Raw genomic sequence first — 17,829 nt, 5'->3', positions numbered from 1 at the left:
CATTTTCTACTTCTAAGTCGTTGGTGAGGGAGGTCTCCAAGGTGTGAAAGTAGCACGTGGTCACTGACCTCCTTGCTGCTTCCATGCTTACTCAACAATTACACGGCTGTTCTGGTTATTATTATTATTTTTTAAAGATTTTTATTTATTTGACAGAGAGACAGAGAGAGATCACAAGTAGGCAGAGAGACAGGCAGAGAGAGAGGGGAAGCAGGCTCCCCGCCACGCAGAGAGCCCGATGTGGGACTCTATCCCAGGATCCTGAGATCATGACCTGAGCTGAAGGCAGAGGCTTAACCCACTGAGCCACCCAGGTGCCCCCTGTTCTGGTTATTGCTGTGTAACAAAGCACCCTAATACACAGTTTGATTAAAGCATTAATTTTTTGAAAGCATTAATTAATTAATTAATTAATTAAAGCATAAAATTAAGGTGATCATTATCTTTCTCTATTTCATGGTTTCTGGGCATCTGGCATTTGGAAAGGACTCAGTGGGTGGCTCCATGCACTGTCCATATGCGGGGACTGAGTGGGTTGGAGGAGCTGCTTCCAAGATGACGCACTCCCGTGGCTGGCGAGGTCAGGAACTCAGCCCGCGCTGGAGGCTGGAGACCTCTTCTCCTCATTGGCTTCTACCTAAGCTCCACAGAATAGTAGTCAGGTTCTAAGAGCAAGCATCCTGAGAGAGAGAGTGGAAGCTACCATTTTCTTACAGCTTGGGTACAGAAAAATACATGACTTACCTCCCTTGTTCGGACAGCACAGATCCCAGATTCAAAGGGAGGAGATATAAGCGTCACTTCCTGAAGAGAACACAGTCAAAGAATGTTGGTGCCTTTTAAAAAACACCCACACTGGAAAAACTAATAATTGTGCCCCTCAGGACAAAGGAGAGATCATAGCTTAGCATCTGTGTGTTTCAGACACTCAGAAACACAGTTTAAGTTAATTGCAATTTGGGCTGCTTCCCTGTGTCCTGGTAAAAACCACGGCCAACACTTCCTCCTACATCTTACTACTTAATGATTCTGGGGCGTAGCATTCCTTGGATTCTTGTAGAGAGAAATAAAAATTAGGAGCATTACTTCAGTGTCTTTCTTTTTAGGAAGACAGGCTTGGGTAGAAGAGGAAGAGCTGGGGAGGGGAGATTAACCAGTAAATGTGTCTCCTCTTCCAAGTAGGACCAGTATTGAGAAGAATGGATTAGGTCATTGTGTTGGACCTGCCATACTTGACAGGGCTGCCCAACCTGTAAGCTTTGACTGAGCACCTCTTATATGTACATCCTGTGTTGGGTATGGGGGCGCAAAGCATGGAGAGATGGGGAGGAAGAGGTCCGTGCCTTATATACAGCCACACCCTTAATTTGAGAGGTAAGGCATAGACATGGGAAGGGGGACCTACTTTATAAAGCCCTAAATGTCAAGGTTGAGAGCAAAGACTTTGGTCCTGGGATGGCTTCGCTGTATGACTTGGACACCAAGCCTGAGTTCCTCTGTGAGTAAGCTGGGGATACTAAGAGTCTTACCTCATAATATTATCCTCTATACTTTAAACATCTTTCTATAGTCTTGGCAAGAAAGAATCAGTTTTGTAGATGTTCAGAGGGGAGATGGCCACTGAGAGCTGGAGGGTTCAGGAGGACTTCCTGGTAGAAGTGTTCCTTCCCTCTCCATGCTGGGACCTTCAATCAGGGATATCTTCTGAGCTTTATCTTCTTTCACCTCACTGAAAATGTTGACACTGTGGACTGCTTTCTCCTTCTACAAACACTTTCTTCTGTGATAAACATTGTCCTCTCACCTCTTGACTCTTCCTCTCTGTTTCTTTCCTGACCCTTCTTGCTCCTCCTGCCCGTCCGAAGCAGGTACAGCCCCCCAAGTTCTGTCCTCTTGACTGTCTTCTATGTACTTCCCCTCCACTTCAGCACCACGTTTCCGCTCATGATGTCCAAGTCTGTCTCCAGCCCTCTCTCCTGGACTTTATAGCCATATATATTTTTTCAAATAATGTATTTATTTATTTATTTATTTTAAAAGATTTTATTTATTTATTTGGCGCAGAGAGAGAGAGATCACAAGTGGGCAGAGAGGCAGGCTGAGAGAGGGGGGAAGCAGGCTCCCTGCTGAGCAGAGAGCCCAATGCAGGGCTCAATCCCAGGACCCCGAGATCATGACCCAAGCCGAAGGCAGAGGCTTATCCCACTGAGCCATCCAAGTGTGCCCCCCCACCCCCCATATTTCTAACCTCACTGCTTTATCTATTCTTTCAGCAAATCCCTATGGAGAGTCCACCTTGTGGTAAAGAAGGACATGGTCTCTGCCCTCATGGAGTTTACCCATCAGCCAAGGAGACCATCACTCAGCAGCCAGTTACACCATTAGGCATCTGGTTACGATCATGAAAAGGGCTACAAAGAAGAAATGTCTGCTTGGGAGGTAGATTGAATTCTTCTCCAGGGTCAGGAGAGGTGTGAAGAATTAGGGTTTGAGGTGAACTGGGTGGATGAACAGGGAGTAAGGGAAGAGGAGAATGGGACAGAGAGGCTCTCTGTCAGAGAGGGAACATGGCCGAAGGCCAAGTCAAGAAGGAGTGGGTACATAGGAGAGCCAGGAGAAGGTTGGAGCAAGCAGTGGGCTGTAGGGAAAGCCATTCGGGAAGGTGTGAAATGAGGCTAGGGCCAAGGCAAGGCCTGGAAGGACGTGTTGAAGATGCGGGCCAAACTCTGCAAGCTTGAGAAGAGTGTGATCATATCTGGACTTCTAAAAGATCGTGCCATTGCTGTGTAGAGAAAGGGAGCAAGATTGGAATTAGCATCAGGAGGTCATGGTGAGAGTCCAGGTGAGCCATTATTTTGGTCTGGACTGATGGCAGCAGAAGGAAAGAGAAACAGACAGAATCTAGAGGTACTTAGAAGATGAAATCTCCCGGATTTAGTGGTAGATTGCACAACAGAGTGAGAAAGAGGAGGTCTCAAGGATGATTACTGGGTTTCTGACTGGCTTAGCTCTTCATGGAGCCAGGGAGGACTGGAGGAGGAGCAGGAAGTGAACTATGGAAAGTTTCCAGGGTAGAACTTCGAATGGTGAATGTATTTCTTACACATCTGCATTGGAGCTGATTCCAAGGGAGTCAAGGGGAAAGATGGAGTAGGAAGTTGAGCGTGTAGAGCTCAGAGGATATCTGGAATGGACATGGAGAGGTGGGAATCAGTGGTGGGTCTGGGAGACGCTCCAGGAGGGGGGTACAAAGGGTGAAAAGGCTAGGGCTCTGGGAGGCCCAGCATTGAACTGGAAGGGGAAACTGAGAGGTGGCTAGAAGGTAGGAGGAAAGCCAGGGAATGTGGAGTCCTAAGGAAGAGAGTGCTAGAAGGAAGGAGAGCCAAGACAAGTATCACAGAGAGATCAGGGAGATGAGGACTTGGAGACTGTTCCATGGGATTTAGTGACATAGAAATCCCTTGTGACCTTAGTGAGAGAAAGCCATTTTGGCACCATGATGGGCAGAGGTGAGTTGAAGAGTGAGTGGGGGTTGAGGGAATGGAAGTAGGCTATGTGGAAGACAATGAGAAGGTAGGGATGGGAGTTTTAGTGACTTTGTAAAAGGAAGACAGCTGCTAAGAAGGATCCAGTAGCAAGGGAAATGTGGACAAGGAAGAGAGAAGAGGAGTAACCCACCGTGATTGAGGATCTCAAGAAGCGTGGGACCAGGGGACCCAGTGGGCAGATGGGGGCTAATCTCAGAGAGCAGGATAGAGACTCTCCGATGCTGTACCAGGAAGGAAGAGGAGAGGGCAGGTGCAAATGTAGGGGCATATGGGGGCAGATCTGCTTTCATCAGTGGAAAACCAAGAGGAGCTTCTGGCTGAAATAAAGCAGGGATCTATGCGGTATTGGTGCTACAGTGGGATGGGTATTTAGGAGTGGAGAAGGTTGGAGTGGCCTCCAACAGAATGGAGAAGTAAGTTGACCAGAGAATCCTAGGAAGGTTGTTGTGCCACTTGAGAGCCCACTTGAGGTTAATGACCATGAAAAGTAGAGGGACACCTCTGTGTTCCATAGTGTGTTTTTTTCTAGAGAACTTGGCATAGAGAAAGCCAGTATCGAGTTCATTCATGGTTGGGGCTTGACCGGGGTTGATGTGACATACAGGTAGAGAAGCAATGGACATCCTGGGGTTATCCTTTTGATGGCCCACGGACATTTTATTTTCAATATGTCCCAGATTCATGATCTCATTACCTTCTTCCCTACTGTTCCTCAAATCTGTTCCTCTTTTGAAATTCCCTATCCTGGTTAATAATAATAAATCATCTATAATACCACTAATAACAGTCATTTTTTAAGCATACATATCAGGCGTAATACCAGATATTTTAAAAAATCATCTCATCTGATCATAATAACAGCCTTATGGGGGATGTATTATTCATTGTACAGATGTGGAAACTGAGGATCAGAATGTGCTATCACTTGCTCAAGGTCTCTAGTAAGTGGCAGTTGGGATGAAAGAAAACGGGTCTGCAAGGTCCAAAGTCCTATCCTTCCCCATCAGCACACCATTAGTGCAGTGAGTTCCCCTGCCCCAAAACCACCTAACTCTGACCCCACCCTTCTCCTCCATCCCCGACCAGGTCCAGTGTCCCATTCTGTTGGTTCACCTCTGGCACGTCCCCGGGATCACTTGCTACTTCCTGCCATGCCTCTTCACCCCACTCCGTGTAATTGATTGGGTCCCCTTGCATGTCAGCTCCATGAGGATAGGGATCATCGCCTGTCCTGTTCTCTGCTGTGTCCTCAGGGCCTAGAATAGCACCAGGCAAACGCTAGCTAGCACTCAGTAGCTGCTGAGTGAAAAGATAGATGTCCTTTGGGAGATAAATCTCCACGGGAGTCTCACATTTCTGCAGGCCTTGTGGGCAGAGGCACTGAGGGCTGTTTGCTCCAGACTATCTCTTCGAGGATATTTGCATAGTGAACAGCTTTGGACGACAGTCTCCCTCAGTGGAGGATGGGCTTGTTTGCTGTCTAAGATAACCATGTCTCTCTCAGGGCAAAGGCTGGCAGGTTTGCTTGCAGCCCATTATAAAGGACTGGGGTTTCTAAACTCAGAATTCCTCAGGGTATGCAGGATCACAGGGACCTAGCCCTTCCCATGGAACTTGGAAAGCAAGGGAAACTGACTTGAAAGTGAAGCTCCGGCTTCTTGCTGCACTACAGGTAATGAAGTCCTTTGTCTCTGGCCATGGAGTCTCATGTCTTCTGCCAGCTTCCATGAAACAGTGGCAGATTCACTCTTTAGACTCCAAGGGTAAAAATCTCAGAACCTTCAGAGTTTGTGACAGTGGTCCTCTTGCCTGTCAGTAGGACAACTGAGAGTCAGCCTCCACCTCCCCCTGCCTCTCCCTTCCCCAAACACTGTTTCTAATGCCAAGGTCCCCTAGAGCACAGAGAATTCATCCTAGACTCTCTCCTCACAACCAGCCCTCCAAGGCTGGGAAGGATGGCTCCCCCTCCCTAACTTCACTCCTATTACTCCACTCCTCCAGCTTGGGCAGTCAGTCACCTCTGCTGCACACCTTCTCCACTCTCTGCTATCTTTTTCCTTGTCATGCTTTCCCCTCCAGGGCCAACCTTCTCCCTTTCTGTCTGTTGAAGTCCTGTCCACCCTTTGAGGCTAGGATCCCACTTGGCTTCCTCAAGGCCTGCCCAGAGCCCAGTCAGAATTTTCCTCTCCCTTCATCGTCCCCTACTTTCCCCATGTTATAGGGTTCTCCAGTCCTTCGGCCTGATTTTGTGGCTCTCTAGGTAACCCCCCTCTGCCTGTCCCAGAGGTTCCCCCAACAGTTCTGTGATCTTCTCAACCCCGTGGCATACAGGAGGAGCTCAGCAGAAAAGTACTATATTGAAGTCGAACCGCACGGGAAATGGTCTTCAGGATGGTAGGACAGAAGAAGGGTGGAGTGGAAAAGGAATTCCAAGCAGGGGAAGAATGAGCGAAGGAAGGCAGGGAGGGGGAAGTGGCTACAGGGGAGTAAGCACTTTGGCTGGAGCTGAGTTCACGAAGGAAGGCCAATGAGCTGCTCCTTAAAAGGTGAAGAAATAAGTCCCAGGACTCCGGAGGCCCTTGGCCATCGGGGCCCCATTCCTCTCTGAGGACAGAAGCCCTGGTAATGCAGTCCTAGGGTCTGGGTCCCTTGGGCTGGCGCCACAAGAGGCTGGTCCCGGGTTAGCCCCTCTCCCTCTCCCGGCCCACTCTCTCAGCCTGCGTCGTCGGCCATCAGAGCCTCGCTTGCGGCCCCAGAGCCTCGCACTGACGCGGGCCCGCGCGTGAGTCAAGCCTGCGTCACGGCGCCCCGCCGCCAGGGTGGCCTTTCGGAAAGCGAGGGAACAGTGCGCGCCGCGCTCCGCCCAGCTCCGTTCCGCTCTGCAGAGCCGGCGCGGCCAGGGCACCGGGAGGGCGGCACTCGGCTCCGGCGACCGCAGCCGCACGCGCCGTCTCCACCGCGGGACCTGGGTCTCCGCGCTGCCTCCTCGAGGCTCGAGCGCGCAGCGGGCAGGATCTGGGCGGGGACCGGCGGCGAGGGAGGGAGCGAGGAACGAGCAGAGTCGCGTGCGCGGACGCGCTACTCCAGGTCCCCTCCCAGACCGGGCCGGTGCCCGCCGCCGCCAGACTCGGGCTGCCCGTGGGAGGGGCGGTGCGCCCGCCACTCGTCTGGGACCGCAGCTACTCGGCCGGAGTGCAGGGTCCGAATCCGCGCGACGGCCCACGCCGGACAGGTGAGTCGGCGGCCGCGCCTCGCCTGGGTTTACCGCGCCAGCCACCGCAACTTTAGCCGTTCCGGCCCCGCCCCAGCCAGGAAGGCCTAAGGACAGAGGCGCGAGGAGGCGCCGCCAGGTACCCGCCCGGCCCTGAGCGGGCCCCGGGCTCCTCCCGCCGCTCCAGCCGCTGTTGCCTGGAGACGGAACCCCGGGCTCGCGCTCTTCCGCGCTCACGGGTTGGCCAACCGGCTCTAGCTTCCCGGGCTCAGGAGGGCCCAAGAACTCCGGGGTAACCGGGCAGAGCTGCAGAGGCAAGCGCCCCGCGGAGGACCAGGCTGGAGGCCCGGCAGGTGTGGCCGCCCGGAGCTGCGCGCCCAGGGCGCAGTTCCCGCGAGGAGGCTTCTGCGCGGCTGGAGACCCCAGCCCCAGCCGCTGGGCTTCAGGCCCGTGACCTTGACAGTAACATTGGCCAGAGAAGCAGAGAGCTCACGCCCGAGATGAATATTTAATTCCCAGTCTGGGGCTGGACCGCGCTCAATTCGGAGCTAGCGGGGAGCTCATCTTCCCTCGAGGGAAGCGCGTCTGGCAACCGAATGGCGGACATGGGGGACATGCGCGGGGTGTGGGTCTGGAGGACTATCTCGGGAGAGGCCTCTGCCACGTTTATACCTGTGCGCACCGTGCTCCCAAACTATGCTCGCCGTAGTCTGGGGAGGGCTGAGGAGGGAAGCCTAGTGCTATCTTTTAAAAGCCCAAAACCCTTCTTGACTTTAAGTGTTCGGAAATCCCGAGGCCACTCACCTTTATAGGACCCAGTTGCTATCAAGTGGAGTTAAAAAAAAATTTTTTTTTTTTTTTTAAATCCCATTCCTCTTTCCTTCTTTGGGAAGACATTTAGGAATTAGGAAATTTCTAACCAGAGCTGCCTTGGTGGGGGTGCGATTCAACTGTGTGAGTGAGACAGGAAGGTTGGGTTGGGGAGACAGGGCAGCCGTATACAGAAAAAAAGATGCTTGTGAGGGGGCTGTCCTTGTCAATAGGAACTTCCAGGAGCTAAGAAAATCCTGTAATGGCTCCCCAAATATTCAACCAAAACTTGAACTGGAGCCTGTTAGATGGTGCTGGACATTCTGATGGACGCCTGGAGAACAAGGTCAGAGTGTGTTGAGGTTAACAGCAAAGGATTCTTGTATTTCATGCTGTGCCTACGTTGTCCCATGGTCCAGTGAGGTAGACCCATCACCCAAGCAGGAAGGGCTTTGAGGTCACACCTGACTGTCCTTGGCTGTGGCCCATCCAGTGGGACCATCAGAGGTTTTGGCTCTTGTGCTGGCCTTATCTCTAACGAAGCAGCTGCAGCTAAGTAGGTGGTGAGTTTCAGCAAATCCTTGCAGCTTGGCCCGAGTGACTCAGTGCAGGAGGCAAATCGTGCCCACCGGTGCTGATTGGAGTCAGTTCGTTTGGCCTGAGTCACACACAGAGTTGTGTGTCAGCTGTTTATGAGTTGAATGGAGTTCTTTATCAGGACTTGTAAGCAGAAACCCTAGAGCTCCCAGGGTTTTGGGGTCACAGAGGTGGGCAAGTCCTCAGGGTGAGCTAAGCAGAGCTCGGGCTGTCTGGCTCCTGGGCAGGGGTCCTAGAGCTCTGGCCCCACGGGCAAGGCAAGCAGGGGTTGGGGGGTGGGTTGGAGCACAGGCTCCGTGGGAGGCTCTGTGATTGTGGACAGAAATGGGCCCCATGCTCTGCCACATGCCGGCATGGGGTGACCTTGGACAAGTCACTTTACCTCCAGAGCCTTGATTTCCTCAGTTATAAAATGGGGATGCCTATAGTGCCTTTTTCTCAGGTTTATTTGGAGCCCCTTGCTGGACACCTGGCAGATGCTCATAAAATGTTGATTCCCCACCCTTTTCTTTATGGCCCGTAACCAACAGTGGTTCTTTCTCTCCCTGCCCTTGTGCCTTGGTGTGAGAGGGGGTATGGAGACCAATGAAAGTGTCAGGGCTTCACACGTGGTTGAGAAGGACCCATAACTCAGCTTTAAACTGACCTCTCCCCAAGCTTCGGGTCTCCCCAGGACACCCTGAGTAAGAGCAGGATTACAGGGTGGGGGGGTGGCAGGAAGAGCTGTGCTGGGTCTGATGGGTGTGCTCGGCTGTCTGCAACAGCTCCGGGGCGAGACTCCTGCATGGACCTTTACTCTTTAGGATCGTGCGTGACTGTGGCCTGCTCTCAAGTTGTGGCATTTAGCTGGGTGGACTTCAAGGACCCCTGTTGGATCAGATCTTGCCCTCCTCCCCACACCCCCACCTGTCCTGTCCACCACGGAGTTGGAAGCTGCATGACAACCATCCCGGAGAGGAGACTGTATTATTCTCCTGCCTTTCCCGAGGGATCCTGGTCCCTCGCTCTCTTTCTGTAATGTCTCTAGACTTGGTGTGAGCTAAGATGTGTGCGCCTCAAAAGTAAAGGCAGTAAGGGGATCCCCAGTGCAGCAAGAGGCCATGCTGGCCCAGGGGACTCCAGTCTACTACTGGCAGTGCGTGTGTGTGTGTGCGTGTGTGTGCATGAGGCACACGCACCCTGGAGGTATGCCTCCCCACTGGATCTGGCAGCAAATTTCTGAGATGAGGGCATTCTTGACAAGCAGGGTCTCTCTGCATGTGCACCTTCCCTCCCCTCGTGCTCCTTTCCTGTCTAAGTTAGCTGCAGCAGGACAATTCATCACCAGTCCCTTTAAGGCTGCTAAGATAAGCAGCAGAATAGTTTAAAGGGAAGATGGATTTGAGCTTTCTTCCTTGAAGCAGATCTGAGTTATGGCTTGCTCCTAGGCTGGGCTGCAAGGCGTTCTCACAGCCAAACATCTGGAGCATCCAGGCTGGGAAAAGACTCTGTAAGTCAGCCACCACAAAGTCCTTTTCCATCATCCTCCCCCACCTTGTGTCTAAGACTTCCAGAGGTCAGAAGCACAAGACCGCTGGTGGATCTGTATTAGTGCCCTAACCTAGACAGGCGGGTTAGTGACCTGTGGGGAAAGGCCAGCTTGGCGTGCTTTTAGGGGGGTGACTGCCGTTCTGGGTTCCAGCAGCTCACGCCATGCTTGGCACACAATGATGACACCTAGGTTTTTACCGAAGGCTTTGGTGTTATGCTAAGTGCTTTATTCACATACCATCTCATTTAATCTTCGCTACAACCACAGGAGACGGATAGTGCTCTCTATACTTTACAGATGTGGGACTTGAGGTTCAGAGAGGTGAAATAATTTGTCCAAGGTCACACCAGTAGTGAGCAGCAATCTGACAATTTGAATTCAGGTATGGCAGGATCCAAACTTTATGCCCCGAACCACTTATGTGATATCTTCACAGTATGCTTTTAATAAATATTTGCTGGCTACCTGAGCATTTATCCAAACAAGGTGTTCTAAGCCTGTGGGTCCGGTTCTTTAAGGTAGTGCCCCAACGAAGCAGCAAATGAGCCTCCACCAATGGGAATTTGGTAGAGAATGAACATACGTAAACTTCCACTGTTTGGGGAATCTGGTCCGTTGTGCCTGGTGGGTTGGAATCCAGCCGAAGATTCCAGGTTCCATTGTCATGTTTTACTGTCCTGTTGGTCTTTTTTTTCCTGATCTCTACCACTCCTGACCTCATTCCTTAAAGTTTATCCAAGTCAGGGGTTGGTGCTGGAAGCAGCGAGGGAAGAGTCCCGGCAGGCTGGATGGTACCCAGAGGATGTCTGCCTCCGCAGAATCAAGGACGGCCGTGTGCTGCTGGTAGCTCTGGTGTGTCAGATTTCTCTGCTGGAGAACACGTGCCAGGGACTTGGAGGGATTTCTGGTCAGGCCCCAGACCCCAGAGTGAAACTGTTAACACTCCAAGGTTATTTACGGCAGCTGCTGGCATGGGCTGCTCAGAGGGACGCTGCTTGCTTCCTAGTCTTGTCCCATGGAGAGCCCACTGTCCTCACCCCTGGGGCTTTGCCCTGGAGTCTGTGACTGCTCTGGGAAATGTAACTTCTGATTCTTCCTGCCTCTTCATCTCTTCGCTCTCTGAGAAATCACCAGCCTTGGTAGAATAGGCCCATTTGTCCTGTCCTGCCTTGTACCTCCAAGCCACCGTTGATCTTGGGGAAGTTCCTGTAAGTGAGGGTGGAAAACTGGAATGTAAGCATTATTGCTCCCCCACCCCACCCCCAAAGGACATGAAGAGTTCTCCCAGAAGCCCTTGCTGCACAAGCAGCCATTTTGTGCAGATACAGTGCTTTGAAAATTCTCCCTCTTCCACCTCCATGAGTAATTATTTAAATTAAAATGTGGTTCAATCATGGCTAAAGCTAGTTATTAAAAAAAAACTAGATATTCACGGTGTTCAGAAAATTTACAGGTGAGAAACTAAGCTCAAATACAAGATGGATTACTGTACTATATTATTCTCGTGTTCGTGACCGGGTATATTTTGTTGGAGAATAATTCTGGGTCAGGTGAGTCCTGAGTAGCCTGAGTCTCCAACCTGGGTATTGAGACTTATAGCCCTATCTGGATGGGGCCTCTTGTGGAGTGAAGGCATAGGCAGGAGGAAATAATGCCCAGCTGTTGGGCTCTGGGCTCATCTCATCTCCTGCGTTTGTCCCACCGAGCTGCCTCTCAATCTTCCAAGGCTACTCATGGTTCATTTGGAGATAATAAGTTGCCTCTCACTGTTCTCCATCGTTTCTAATTACTGGGTTAATTAGAATTTCCCCTGGATTCTGTGCACCACTAATTTGCCACCTATTCTTTTACTCACAAAAATAATTCATTGGTCCACACCCCCAAATTCTGCTGCTTGCATTTTTCTCTTTAATTATAAGACTCCCGGCTCCTGTGGTTTTAAATCCCACTCCAGGTCAGGAGTGCTGTTTGTTAAAGCTCCCTTTTGAGGAATGAGAACAGTCACCTGCTGGAGTGCCTCCATCAGGTGCTGCCAGGTGCCTATTCAGTGAGGATGTGAGGATGTAGACCTTCTCTTCTCTGGGGGTGGGTCTAAGGGAAGGAGGGCAGCCGCAACCCACAATTAGCTCCCAGAATGGCCCGATGGGCGCTGTCCACGGTCCTGGCACACCACGGAGATGACCCGCCGGCTAGTGATTTGGACACTCCTTTAGAGCAGCTGGAAGGAATCTCCTTGACCAGTTCCCCAACTCTCATTATGCCATTGACTTTAGGGAAGGACCTAGCCAAATGAAGAAACTCCTAACCGCAGGGAGAAACGATGGTAGAAGGATTCGCCTCACTGTTGACGTGCTGAGTGAGATTCAGGTGTGTCACTGTGCAACACAGCCAGGCCCGGTGGAGAACTTCCTCACCGGTGCCACATACAGGTAGTGCATGGCCCGGAAACAGTGATGTCTTCATGTTTTGGAGTAGCCCCAGTGTCCCAACCAGCATTCTTTTCTTTGTGTATTATGACATACAGAAGATTGGAAAGCACCAATATATCAGAAAGGAAATGGGCTACAGAGTTTTGAATCCCCACTCTGACACTTCATGACAGGCTAATCTTGTACCTGTTATCTTCCCTTAGCCTTGGCTTCTTTGTAAATGAGAATTACATTTTTTATCCCAGGATTTTTGGGGGATAAATTATGTATGTAAGCATAGCAGGTCCTCAAAAATACTTGCTCCTGGGGCATCTGGGTAGTTCGGTCCATTGAGTGGCCGCCTCTTGATTTCAGTTCAGGTCATGATCTCAGTGTCGTGGGATTGAGCCCCATGCTCAGCGGGGAGTCTGCTTGTGGATTCTCTCTGCCCCTCCCCCCACTTGTGCACTATCTCTCTCTCTCTCTCAAATAAATCTTTTTAAAAAATGCTTCCTCTCTTTGCTGTGATCTCAGCTGTTCTGTGACCTGTTCCCAGTAGGAGCACTTTTCTGGCCACCCCTTCCACAAAGCTGCACTGAGTGCTGATGAGCAAAGAGGCACAAACCCTTCTCATTCCCAGGAAAGAGACATCATGTTGGGACGGTAATTAAGGGTTTCTGATCGCTATTCCTTCAAGTGCACTTCAGCACTCTGGTGGGTAACTCAGGTAATTGGACCCCCTTGGTTCCCTCTGTCTCTCTCTGAAACAAGACAAAATAGTGGCTTTAAGAAAATCCAGGTCAGAGAATTTGGACAGATACTGCGAGGACCCATCTGTTACCACCATGAGCCTCCCGTGAATGAGGAAAGAAGGTAGTGAGGTTTTTACTCGTTGCTCCTGAACTTTTTATTTTCACATCTGATTTTTAAAAATTGTGTCTTTTTCCAATTGGGACAGTCTCATGAGTCTTCTGCCTGTCTGGACCTGATATGCTCTGCAGCAGATTGGGGCCCTCCTTTTCCTTCTCTCTCTAAAACTTAAACCTCACCCATCACCCAGGCTTGGATCACCATCCCTCTCACCTGTCCTCCCTGTTTTTTCACTTGTCCTGTAGTCATCTCCTTAAAAACAGTTGAGTCACATCACTCCCCTGCTCAGACACTTAAAACAACTCCCTGCTAGCCTTGAAAAGAAACCCAGGCCTTTCCATGCTTTGCAAGTCTTCTCTGGAGTCTAGCTATCCTCCTGTCAGCACTTCCCATTCTTCCCTGCTTAGGATGCTCTAGGCTCAGGCTCTTCTTTCTGGTCCTTGTACTCACAAGCAGGTGCCTCAGGGCCTTTGCACTTCCTATTCTCTCTGCCCTGAATGGTTTCTCAGGCTACTCACATGGCTCATTCTCTCCCTCTATCAGGTCTTTATGAGAATGTGCCCACCTATTCCCCCTATATGTCGTAGCATCCCTGTCTCACTCCATCCCCTCACATTCACTATTACATATTTTTGTGCGATCTTTATGTATACTACAGGTTATGTGTCTATATACACAATATTGATTATATGTTTGATTTTTATTTGTCACTTTATGCAAGAATATAAACCTCATGAGGGAGGGACACCGTTTACTCTGTTCTCTGCTGTGCTCAAACAGGGCCTGGCACTTAGTGTTCAGTAAATATTGGATGAAGGAAGTAAAGAAAGCAGCACATCAGTTGGAGCTCCAGCACCTGTGTCTCCCAGCAGCAACCACCTCCCCCACATCATGAGGGACCCACATGCTTGTTACACTCTTCTTTGCCAGACCGTGGGCAGCTTGCCTCTAGACTTGGGTCAAGCCCATCTCCCCTGCATCTCCCAAGACATGAAGGGGTGGATGGTGTCTGTGTTATCTTTTTATCCTCATGACGCCTCTGTGAGATTGGGGCTGTCTTCTCCATCTTTTCAGATCTAGAAGCCAAGACCACAAAGGTTATGCAGTTTCCTGAAGACTCACAGCTAGTAAGGAGAGCAGGACTCCAACCAGGCTGCCTTCTCTCCGAAGCCCATCTTTCTGGGCTTGTGTTGAGGTATAGAGCCAGGCCCCAGAGTCAGACTGTGCTGGTGTGGACTCAGGGCCCCCAGACTTTGAGTTGTGTCTAGGAACCTGTTGCCTTACCTCATCAGGTCCAAGATGCGTTTTTCTGTACATTGTCACCTCATCAATTCAGGACACCATGCACAATCAGTGATATCTCAAAATGGCTATTGATTGGGTAGGGGTGGTGATTGGGTGGAAAACTTCCATTGACCCTCCCTGGTAAGTTCAAGAGAATGCCAGCATCAAAGGGTCTTAAGTTCAGTGAAATTAGGTAACCAATCCCTTCAAACCTCTACTTCTTCATCTGTAGAATGGAAATAATTGTAGGACCAACCTCATCCCGTAATGGGCAGGAGACCACGGCTGCTGCACACAGGGGCTGCTAGAGAGCCAGCCCTCAAGAAGGGTCCCCTGTGTGTCGTGGTTGTTGTTTATCACTACACCACCCCCTGCCTTCAGAAGTTCCCTTAGCACCCAGAGTCTGGCACAAGGTTAATGCATCTGTGGGGCGGCCACGGGGCTGCTGTTGCTTACACACCCACGGGCATGCCTTTCCCCCTCACGTGAGATGGTAAAGCTGAACCAAAAGATTTTATTTGCGTTAGCCCCGCCCACTTCTTCCAGTGCCAGTTCCTCCCCCTCTGGACCATCTGCCCCTTTTCCTGCTTCCCTTCCTCCTTGACTAAGAAAACAAAATACCAGCTGCAGAGAACACGCTCGGCAAATGCAACAGGAAGGTGAGACGGCCGGGAAGATTCTACTGGCTCCTTTGCCTGAACTGTTGTTCGGAATGATCCCACCGGCCTTGTGGAATGCTCTGGGCCAAGACGGTGCCCCTCTAGGGTATATTTCTCTGAGGTGAAAATGGACCCTGTCTACGACGTGGAGGAATGTGAGGCACAAAGAGTGGATCCTTTGTAAGACAAAAAATGTCTGTGAATGCTGGCTGGACTTCTTAGTTCACCTTTGCTTTAAATCGCCAGCTTGGGGGAGCACCTGGGTGACCAGCTCTTGGTTTCAGCTCAGGTTGGGACCTCAGGGTTGTGGGTTTGAGCCCCAAAGTTGTCTCCCTGCAGGTCTCCCTGCTCAGCGGGAACTCTGCTTGTCCCTTTACCTAAGCCCCTCCCCCAGCTCACGCTTTCTCTCTTTCCCTCTATATGTGTGTGCGTGTGCGTGTGTGTGTGTGTGTGTGTGTGTGTAATAAATAAAAACCTTATAAAAAATAAATTGCTCCTTGGGGTGCCTTTGGGGACATAATGTCTTCTTGAGATCAGAATATTGCATCGGAAAATAGGAAAATTTTGGAGCTAGGAAATTCTATCAGACTCTGGAAAATTTGGGGACTTCAAAATGCACCCGTTCATGAGTCCACTCATTCGCTTCCTTCATGTCATATTTATTGAGCACATAAAATATTAATACATGAAGGTTTGGTTTTGCAGAACCAAAAATGGTATTCTTTGAAATATAGGTGAGAGACGAACACACCAACCCGACAACTCTCTGAAACGGAGTTGGAAATTACCATTCTGTTTATTTGCCTCATTGATAAACTTCTCTTTTGCTTTCTCTCTCTAACCATGTGGTAACCAGATGCAATTGGTAGGTAAGCACTGTTTCCTATTTTACAGATGATTGCAGAACAAAGGACTGGCTTCCCAGTCCTGGGGTCCTCCCACCATGGGCTGCAGGGCTGCACCCGATTAGTCACCCTAGCTGGGACAGGCAGACACCTAGCAGGTTTAAACATATCTCTCAAGTGCGTTAGCATTTCCCCCTGCCTCTCTTTCAAGGTGAAGGCAGTGGTTAGCATTTCAACAGGGAAGCAGGCTGCCCTTGGAGGAGGGGAAGGCAGGGAGCCTGAACATTGTAGGGACCCTGTTCCGTTCAGTGTGTGGCAGGCCTGGGCTGGGCTGGGCTGGGCTGGACTAGGGGCAATGGCGGGCGGACACAAAGCTGGGTACACTTGGGTTTTTGCCTTCAGGGAGCTTCCTGTTCAGAGGAGGAATCAGGGGTGCACACAGGTAGCTATGGGAAAAGCGTGGAAGAGTATTCTAAGTTCCGTGCCGAGAAGGGGAAAGAAAGAAGCGTTAATTCTCACTTAGAGCATCACAGAACATGTCACAGAGGTGATGCAATGGACCTTGAGATGCACCTTCGAAGGCTGGAAGGTTCCATAGGCAGAGACTAGGGAAGGTTTTATGCAGAGGGGCTTCAGAGAAGAAGAGCCAGCTGAGGCTGGGGGTGAAGGGGCCCCAGGGGAGGAGCTGCAAATGTGTCTGGCAAGGGCAGTGGGCTCTCTCCAGGAGGCAGTGGGAGTGGGTGACATGGAATTTCAGGAAGCTGTCCCGAAGGCCTACAGGAAAGTGAGCCTGCTGCAGGCATCTGACTGAGGAAGGGTCTGAACTAGAGCACAAGAGGTGGGAGCGAGAGTGGGCTCAGACGTGCTAACAGGGCTCTGTGCCCTTGGGAAGGAGGGTGGGGGGGGCGGGGAGAGGTCAAGAATGGAGCTGGATGAGAAAACCCAAGGAGAGCAGCCATCGAGGCCCGCCATGGCCTGTCAGGAGCAATTTGCCCCCAGGTGACTACCAGAAGTTTCGATAAAACAATTAAAAATAATTTGTAGGACAATTTGTGTCTCTGATAACAGTCTGATCCATTCTGGGCTCAGTTGAAGCCCAGAGGCTCTGAGGTAATTAGTAGAGGTGTTTGGGCCACAACCGCTTGTCACATGGAAATCAGGAAGCTGTGGAGTTGTCCAGAGAGCAGGACCCTGACCTGGCTTCCTGCCCACCACATATGAGCCTTGAGTTGGACCCTGGCTTTATGGCCGAGGCGGCTGGGTGTTCTTCTCCTGGCCTCCCCTCCTGGGGGCTCTTCTCAGCTCTCCACTGTAAAGGTTCGCATTTAAGAATGTGCACTACTGTCCCCAGAGCCAAGAGACCCCGGGGGGGCTGAGCAAGGTGTGCCCCATGGGGCTCAGGGAAGTGGGGCTCTGGGGGGGGGTGTCTGTCATCACCTTGGCTCCCTCCTTTCCCAAAGAAGGTGACCCCACCACACAGACCCTGGGAGGAGTCTGGCTGGGAAAATAAGTGATTCCCTCGAGTCCGTCCCCTGAGTTACCTGGTCCAACCCTCCTAAACAAGAGAGACGCTGACCCCAGGAGGCGGATGTTCAGGGGGCTGACTGGATGCTGTGTTCCAGAAGGCCCCCAGCTCTGGCTGCCTGGAGCAGAGGGGCTGTCCCCTGTCGCAGGTGGGCGGTCACCCCTCACCCCGGAGGGGATGACTGAGAGCCGCGCTTGAAAAGTTGTTGGGGACCTATTGGCCCTCTGACCCGGAGTTTTTTTACCTGCTTGCCTCCTCGTCACATTATTATTATTATTATTATTTTCTTTTTAAGAAGATTTCGCAGTTCACTCCCTCCGGGCTGCTTCTCTCACGTGTTCTGCTGAGCTGGAAGCTTAGCCTCTGTTGCTAAGTGACGGATCTGTCAGCCAGGCGTTCTCTGTTCTCGAGCCCCCCGGCATTGTGCTTTAGGTAACTGAAGCATTCCTCTCAGAGCGCACCCCGGAACTCTGTTATCTGACATCCAGCCTGTCCCAACTCCTCTAGGGCCATGATTCGAGTTTGGCTGGGCCAGCCGTCA

At 51.1% G+C, this 17,829-nt stretch overlaps 1 protein-coding gene and 1 long non-coding RNA gene across 3 annotated transcripts in view; one reads left to right on the top strand and one right to left on the bottom strand.

Annotated features, from left to right (window-relative positions):
• Window positions 1–374: 374 nt before the first annotated feature.
• LOC125096954 (uncharacterized) lies at window positions 375–6,293 on the bottom strand. Its single transcript, XR_007126447.1, has 3 exons — window positions 6,043–6,293; window positions 4,662–4,804; window positions 375–680 (listed from the first exon to the last, which is right to left on the bottom strand). It is a non-coding gene; the product is annotated as an uncharacterized LOC125096954 (long non-coding RNA).
• A 108-nt stretch (window positions 6,294–6,401) lies between these two features.
• Window positions 6,402–17,829, top strand: part of SLC6A17 (solute carrier family 6 member 17) — a 48,409-nt gene continuing 36,981 nt past the window's right edge. For both annotated transcript variants that reach the window (XM_047727405.1, XM_047727406.1), the window contains exon 1: window positions 6,402–6,780. The gene's annotated coding sequence lies outside the window, so the exon portion shown is untranslated. The remainder of the gene's footprint in view (window positions 6,781–17,829) is intronic.

Source organism: Lutra lutra, chromosome 4 (assembly GCF_902655055.1).
Source record: "Lutra lutra chromosome 4, mLutLut1.2, whole genome shotgun sequence".
NCBI lineage: Eukaryota > Metazoa > Chordata > Mammalia > Carnivora > Mustelidae > Lutra > Lutra lutra.
This window is presented reverse-complemented; position numbering and strand designations above follow the sequence as displayed.